Source organism: Euphorbia lathyris, chromosome 10 (assembly GCF_963576675.1).
Source record: "Euphorbia lathyris chromosome 10, ddEupLath1.1, whole genome shotgun sequence".
Lineage (NCBI taxonomy): Eukaryota > Viridiplantae > Streptophyta > Magnoliopsida > Malpighiales > Euphorbiaceae > Euphorbia > Euphorbia lathyris.
Genome location: NC_088919.1, coordinates 66183941 through 66192941, shown reverse-complemented (window position 1 = coordinate 66192941; position 9001 = coordinate 66183941).

Genomic DNA, 9001 nt, shown 5'->3' with positions numbered 1-9001 from the left:
AATTTATCCATATCATCTCTTACTTTGCTACATGGACTTAGAAGGTTAATTATATAACTTTAAGCAAGTTTAAGGAGCTAACGAGATAGTTTGTAAGTTCATGGAGCTAATTAATTTTTTGGAAGTTCAGGGACTCATGATGTAATAAGCTTATTTTACAAAAGGAAGAATAGTTTTTAAAAAGGTAAATAATTTATGTGGGTTACTAAACCCAGCCACAATTTCACACTTCCAGCCCCGAAAAAAGACGTAACTGCCCTTTAACCAAAAACTGAAAATTCCAATCCCTCCCAAACTCTCTCAAAGTCTCCCAAATACATTTTCATCCGAATCAAAGACAACACGTTTGATGGAAGGCAATCTGTTATCACCGGGAGGAGACGGGAGTGATGTTGTGTCTGAAGTCGAGGTATTTTTCCGATTGAACTTCATTTTATTTCTGTAATTTGTATTTAAAAAAAATCTGGTTCGGCACTCGGGCGTGTGAGCATCACGCCTCACCATGTGGTAGGGCGTATGAGTATCACGCCCCACCACATGGTGAGGCGTGATAGCCACACGCCCCACCATGAGGTGGGACGTGATGTTCATACGCCCCACCACATGGTGAGGCGTGATGCTCACACGCCCCACCGCATGGTCGGGCGTGATACTCATACGCCCCACCACATGGTGAGGCATGATGCTCACACGCCCGAGCATATTTGTTGCTGTTTTTCGGGTTTAGACACCGAAACGCTGTAGAAATATCACGTTTTGGAATGTAATGTTTGTTATTTATCATTTTCAGGAGGTTTCGTGGGAAGAATTTGACGGAAACGGCATAGATTACAGTTCGCGGTTTTTTCCCAAACAAACGTTTCAAACATATCATGAAGCTGTTAACTGGGTAAAACAGACGGCAATTGGGATCGAGTTCGAGTTAACCACAACATCGCACAAGACGGGACACAAGTCAAAGTGGATATTGGTTAAATGTGCTCGTGGTGTTAAGAATTATAAAAGGAAAAAGGATATGGATGTTATACTTCGGAAGAATACAAAAACAAAGTACTGTGGTTGCAAAGTCCAAATAAAGGTTGTGGAAATCGCTGAATTGGACGGTTGGGTGGTGAATGGGATTCCTGGAGATAGAGGACAGCACTGTCATCAGTTGGTTGTATATCGTCAGGGCTACAGACAGATGAGCGGACTAAGCCCGGCTTCCAAAAAACTTGTTCGTGAAATGAGTTCAGCTCAAGCTAAGCCTTGTGCTATTTTTGCTGCAATCAAAGAAAAACATCCGGAGGATTGCCCGACACAAAGACATATCTATAATTACAGGGAGAAAATCAGGACTGAGAGCTTTGAGGGTCGGGATGTAATCGGTCAGTTTTATCGGCTTGCTATAGATAAGGAGTACATACATTGGACGCAAGCGGTGCCGGGCAGCAATATTGTGACTCACTTATTTATGGCACATCCAACATCGATCACACTGTTCCGATCTTATTACTTGTTTGTTGGTATGGATTCAACATATAAAACAAACAAGTATAAGATGCCATTCTTTGAAATCATTGGAATGACGCCTTCAAACAAAAACTTCTTGATCGCCTATGCAATCATGAAGGGTGAAACTGAGGGTAGTTATATGTGGGTGTTACAAAAATTGAAGCTTTTGCTCCAACCTGATGTGCATCCGACAGCCATTGCTACAGACCGGGAGTTAGGACTGATGCGGCTGGATTCCATGATGTTGCAGCAGATGGTAACTGTGGATTTCGTGTTTTAGCCGATGCCATCACCTATAACCAAGAGGAGTGGAAGCTGATGAGAGTGCTCATAGAGATTGAGATGCGGGCAAACCGTGATCTGTATGCGCCAGTGTACGGGAACGGATTTGATGCTGCCCTCACACGTATTAAATGAGCAGGAGCGGGTTGTGGTGAATCCCATTGGATGGTGAGTCCGGATGACTTATATACTGCTGCATCTGTATTGAACGCATTAATATTCCTCTTTACTACACAACAGTTAGGATGTTGCACTATACTGCCGATGCGTTCGGACGATGGAAGACCACCAGAGCGAGAGATTGTGATTTGTCATTTGGGGAGTTATCATCACTACATACGTCTTTATTTACATCCTACGTTTCCAGTGCCGACCATTGCCACCCAATGGCGTTTATTTTGTCATCCGAGTGTTCGTCACTTGGAGAATCTATACGCTGAAAGGAGAGAGGCTTGGACTAGATTATATTAGTTTTATATGTTGTGATTAATAATATTTATTAATTAACTTATATTATTTTTTACTGATTTTAGGACTAAATTGTATGGTATTTTTAGGTTTTAAGTACAATTCTGTAGTTACGGGTTTAACGGCCTATTTACGGGTTTAACGAACTATTTACGGGGTTAAAAAGCTATTTTTTTTGCCAATCCGACACGCGGACGTGTGGCCATCACGCCTCACCGCGCGGTCGGGCGTATAGATATCACGCCTCACCGCGCGGTCGGGCGTATAGATATCACGCCTCACCGCGCGGTCGGGCGTATAGATATCACGCCTCACCGCGTGGTCGGACGTGATAGCCAACTGCCCGACCTTGCGGTGAGGCGTGGGGCTATCACGCCCTACCACACGGTGAGGCGTGATATCTATACGCCCGACCGCGCGGTGAGGCGTGATGGCCACACGTCCGCGTGTCGGATTGGCAAAAAAAAAATTAAATTTCCCTCCCCAAAACCCATGAAAGGGCATTTTCGTCCTTTCACGGTGCTAGGGGTGGGAATTTGGGGCTGGGTTTAACAACACCCTAATTTATTTCTAAATTACATATCTAATACATTGTTTAGTCAACGTATTAACAATATACATTATATGATTCATACGTTTTATTTTATTCAATAGTTTAGTCCATTCATTCATTAAAATTACTAATTTGTCATTTACTTATTAGAGGTAAATTATATTTTTTGGTACTTAAATTTTAGCATGTTTACACTTTGTACTTAAAGTTTAATTGAACGTTAAAAATATTATTATGTAAACATTAAAAATACACTTTTATATATTTAATATTTTCACTCATATCTTTTTTCTCATCTCCTATTATCTAATTTTAACAAAAAAAAAATAATTTTATAGTTTTAGTTAACAAAAAAATAAATTTTTGACTGTAACCCCTTGTCTCTTTTTTTTTTATTTTTTTATTTTTTTTGAAGAAAATTATTATTATTATTAGGGATAAGGTACCAAAATAGGTCTAAGGTTTTTAGGGAAGTACTAATTTAGGCTCAACGTTCAAAATAGCACCGATATAGGCTTAACGTTTACAACATAATATCAATTTAGGATTAACGTTTACAATATACCATCAATTTAGACCTCACGTACAAAATAGCACCAATATAGGCTTAACGTTTACGAAATAATACGAATATAAGCTTAACGTTTACAAAATATATCCAATTTAAGCTAAACGTCACAATTAAATTAACCATATTTTATTCTTTTTCTATTAACTTTATATGTTATCTTTTTATTTAGTTTTATTTTCTTATTTATTATAATACAATTAATTAGTTTTCTTGTCCATTAAAACTTTATATTTAGGGGGTGTTTGTTTACCTACTTTTCACCTCATTTTTGCCTTTTCATTTTAAAAGGCAGAGTTTTAGGTGTTTGGTTAGACTTCTCCTGTTTACCTTTTACAGTTGAAAAACAGGATTAAGTGTTTGGTTAGTAACCTCCTGTTTGCCTTTTACACCTGAAAAGCAGCCTTTTATAAAAGCAGAGAATCTCTGCTTTTTGGAAAAGCAGTCTTTTCCAACAGCAACCAGCAAACAGCAACAACAAACAGCAAACCGTAACAGCAAACAGCAACAGCAAACAGTAGGTAAAACAAACGGGCCCTTATTTTTCATCAACAATTCATGGCTCCTAAATTCAATGGCTCGTGTAATATATGCAAACTAAAAGTAATTGAATATCCACAATATTTCGAACATTGACATGTATCAATATTGTGGATATTCAATTATTTTTAGTTTGCATATATTACATGAGCAATGAAATTTAGTAGTCATAGAATCATTTATGAAAAACGAATATAAGATTTTAATGGGTAAGAATACTAATTAATTGTATTATAATAAATAAGAATATAGAACTAAATAAAAAGATAACATTTATATAGGGAAAGAATATAATATGATTAATTTAATTATGACATTTAGTTTAAATTGTATATATTTTGTAAAACATTAAGCTTAAATTCGTATTATTTTGTAAATGTTAAGCCTATATTGGTGCTATTTTGTACGCGATGCCTAAATTGATACTATATTATAAACGTTAAGCCTAAATTGATATTATGTTGTAAACGTTAAGCCTATATTGGTGCTATTTTAAACGTTGAGCCTAAATTGGTACTTCCCCAAAAACCTTAGGTCTATTTTAGTAACTTATCCCTTATTATTATTAGGGTAAATTTCAAATAAAACCCCTGTGGTTTCACTAATTTTCAGATAAAGGATTGCGGATTACTTTTTGTCAAAACGAGGATTGAGGTTTCGCACTTTTAATAATGCTATTAAAACCATCTTTAACGATCTGAAAATGAAAATTTTCAAGAATTAAAGTTGTTCAATGTCATATTTTCTATGGAACTACATTTTCGATTTTAGAAAATCATCTTTTTTGGAACTTTCTCTCTCTAAACATTAACTTTCCCTCTCTTTACCAAACATCATCTAAATAATCTCGAAATAAAAAAGTTGAAGAATTAAAATTGTTTAGAATATTAGTAGTTCTTAAAATATATCATTTTTGAAGTCGTCAAGGGTGATTTTAATAGTATCAATCGAAAAAGTCCTTATTTTGCTAAAGTTGAAAACCTTAGTCCTCGTTTTGATAAAAAGTAAACCACAGTCCTTTATCTGAAAATTAGTGAAACCACAGTGGTTTTATTTGAAATTTACCTTTATTATTATTATTATTATGTAGAAAAAAAAAAAGACTGCTGGTAGATTTTTTTGGATTTTAATATTAGTTTCGTGTAAGACATTCACATTAATATTGATAGTAATTAATAAAATATTATATTAAAATATGAATATTATATTTTTATTTTAAAATATTTTTAAAATATTTTTAAACTATATTTAAAATATTAGGATTTTTTTTATTAAAATTAGATACGAGAGGTGAAGAGAGGAGAGAAACAAATGTGAGAATTTAAAAAAAAAAATTGAAAATATAAACTGTATTTATAATTTTAAAATAATAGTTTTTAAGTTTAAAAAGAATTTTCAGGTAGCGTAAACATGCTAAAGTTTAGATACCATAAATGTAATTCACCTATAATAAGAAAATGGTAAATTGGTATTTTAAATGAAAAAATTGATTAAACTATTGAATAAAACTAAATGTAGAGATTTTGTCGAAACCTTTGTTCACAGTTCTCGGGATAAATTTCATTAATGGTCTACAACTTTTACCCAATTTCACACTTTAGTGTACAACCTTCAATTTGTCTCACTAATATATATGAACTTATAAGTGACTTCTCACTTTGGTGTATGAACGATTAAAATGATCGGCCAACCCAAAATCAATGTCACATCTCATCATTTTTTATTACCTATTTATAAAATGGGACCCCCAAATAATTAAATTACAAAAATAACCTCATTACTAAATAAAAGACATAATTTCTCCATTTTCCCTTTCTCTCTCTATCTTTTTTTTTCTTTTTGGAAATCCCTTCTCTTTCTAAACCATCTCCCTCTTTCGATTGAACCCTCACAATTTCCTCTTCTGCTTTCTTCAAAAATCCCTTCGTTGATTCTAAAAATCTTCTACTACTTTCTTCATTTGACTTCACAACATCTCTAACTTTTGAAATTCCTGTCGCGAGTTTTGAGACATCAAAAATCCATTGTTGTAGTTTTTTTCACAATGGTGAGCTCTCCACTCAAACCTGAAACAACATGCAACCCGAGCATTCGGAACTCAACGTTATCCTGGAAAGTGAAGCTATTTGATTCTGATTTGTGCCTGAAAGTCGAGAACCTTCAGATCTGATGGTTTCCTGAATAACAAAATGCAAGAGCATGGTTTTCCCACCGCCACTATTGGTGCCAACAATCATGCGATTGCCTATTTTCAGCTAGAAGCTTCAAGAACATTATGTTATTCTTTAATTCCTAACAAGCTGCTGTACAACAAAGAAATATATGAGCAGCAACTTGAAAATTACTACACATTGGAAATATTTGAATTTGAATGAGATAAGACGATTCACTAAATAAATTATATAAACTGGGATTAAAAGATAATGTAGCTAGCATCTTTAAACTCGTTAACAATTTGATAAATGGAAAGAGAGGGAGGAGTTAGAGAGAGAAACTATTTGCAGAAAAAAACAAAGATAGAAAGGAAAAGGGGGAAATGGGGAGATTGTGTTTTTTATTTAGTAATGAGGTTATTTTTGTAATTTCACTATTTGTAGGTCTCATTTTATAAATGGGTAATAAAAAAATGACGAGGTAGCATGTTGACTTTGAGTTGACCAGTCATTTTAACCAGCTATATGTTGAGCGATTTTCGCAAGTGCACGGTTTCGCTTGTAGTAATAAAAAGATATCGATCCCACAGGGAACGTTTTTCAACAAAAACTTATTTATGTGTAGATTAAGTACGACTTAAGGTTTATATAAATAGATAATCGTTATTTGAAATTGGTTTTTGAGATTGATAGAATAAGAATTAGGTTAGAATATGTAGAACGTTTAGAAATCAATCATGTTTTGAGTATGAATTACAAAACAGAAACATTTAGTGTTTAAAATAAGAGATTAATTGTGTTCGTTTGCATTAAGCAAAAAAAACAACTTTAAACTTTGTATAAATTATAAAAATGTAATAACGTAAACTCCTTCAATTAAAGGGCTTTGAACCGCAGACAATCCTCCTACGGTCGGGTTAGATTGCTACCTTAACCAAATTCATTCTTACTTTCGATAAGCCGACCTAAAGATCATATCGTTTGTAAGAATGAATTTGCCCAAGTGTTCAACAAATTTTCCTTGTAAAGATATTGAATTTAACTATGTTTTAATGAAATCACCAGAACTCACTTCCGATCATTTACAGAAGTGCTACATAAAAATTTATTGAATTGCATGAACTTTATTAGATGAAGTATGAATTTGATACAAGTTTACAGAGAATAAAAAGCATGGAAGCATTCGAACGACATAAGAGTTCCGGGTCGTCAATCCTTTCCTCAAACCTCGTTAAAGAGTTTGTCAGGCTCCAGGGTCGAATCCGCTACTTAATCTTCTCGCTGAATCTTCGGAATAGAGATGGTTCGTCAACTACCAGAATGTAAACTAATATAAACAGATCTTAATCTAAATCTAAATGCTACTGTGTTTGTAAGTAATCTAAGAACAATTTGTGTACATCAGATTGCTTTTACAAAATTGAAATCTAAACTCTGGCTCTTTTCTGAGTCAGAGTTTCTACATAACTTCTGCATTCTAATCTTACAAATCTCACTCTCATCTATTCAACTCTGAATCAACTCTTTATTTATAGATGTTGAAGAGTCGTGTTTGAAAGGTCGTGTCCGTTGTGAAGAGTCGTATCCGAACGAACACGTTTCTTTGAATTTAAACATGTGAATGTAGTGCTGCCAGGATTTCCGATCTTACCGAGAATGGGGAAGTGCAATTTCAGTCCTTCGGAACGCAAGAAGAAGACGCCAGGAAAAGGCATGTCGCGACCGAGAATCGGGATTCTCGGCTGTGACTCGGAATCTCTATCGAGATTCTGGAATCCCTGCCGAGATTCAGGATTTTTCTCCCGTTTCTGACTTCGTTCTCGTCTCCTCGTATTGGTGTGCTGAATTCTTCGTCTGTTGGCTCCTAACTTAGGGTTTTTCCTTCGTTTTTGACCTGTTTTTGTTCTTATTTGGATTTTACCAAATATTTAGGTACCTTGCACGAAAGAAACATATTCGGACGTAAAAGTACTCTAAATAGATATAAACAGCACGATTTCATAGCAAAACTGCTGTAAATATTAATGATATTTTAGGTATATTTTGGGCTTAACACTATACATTAAAGTGAGAGGTCACCTATAAGTTCATATATATTAGTGAGATAAATTGAAGGTTATATACTAAAATGCGAAATGGGGCAAATGTTGTACACCATTGATGGAATTTACCCACAGTTCTCGTATTAATGAACTAAAGAACTTCACCGAAGCTGAGCATGACGAATTCTGGATCAATGCAATGAAAGAAGAGCTTGATCAATTCAAGAGAAATGAGGTATGGAATTTAGTGCCAAAACCTAGGAATCAAAAGACCATAGGAACTAAATGGGTCTTTCAAAATAAGCTAGATGAACAAGGCAATGTATTCAGGAACAAAGCCAGACTCGTAGCTCAGGGCTATAGTCAGCAAGAAGGCATTAACTATAGTGAGACCTTTGCACCCGTAGCTAGGCTAGAGGCTATAAGAATATTGTGTGCATATGCTAGCTTCATGAACTTTAAACTGTTCCAAATGGATGTTAAAAGTGCTTTCCTTAATGGAGTTATAAACGAAGAGGTATATGTTAGTCAGCCTCCAGGGTTTGAAGATCCAAAATTTCCAAACCATGTTTATAAACTCAAAAAGGCCCTGTACGGCTTGAAACAAGCACCACATGCTTGGTACGAAAGGTTGACCAGTTTCCTGCTGACCAGGAACTATGTCAGAGGTAAAGCTGACACAACCTTATTCATTAAGAAGAAGGGTAAAGATACCCTGCTGGCACAAATTTACGTAGATGATATTATCTTTGGTGGTACTAATGAATCTATGTGCAAGGAATTTAGTAAAAAGATGCAAACTGAGTTAGAGATGTCAATGATGGGCGAACTCAACTTCTTCCTTGGACTTCAAATTAAGCAAGGGAAGAATGACATCTTCATTAGTCAGTCTAAGTATGCC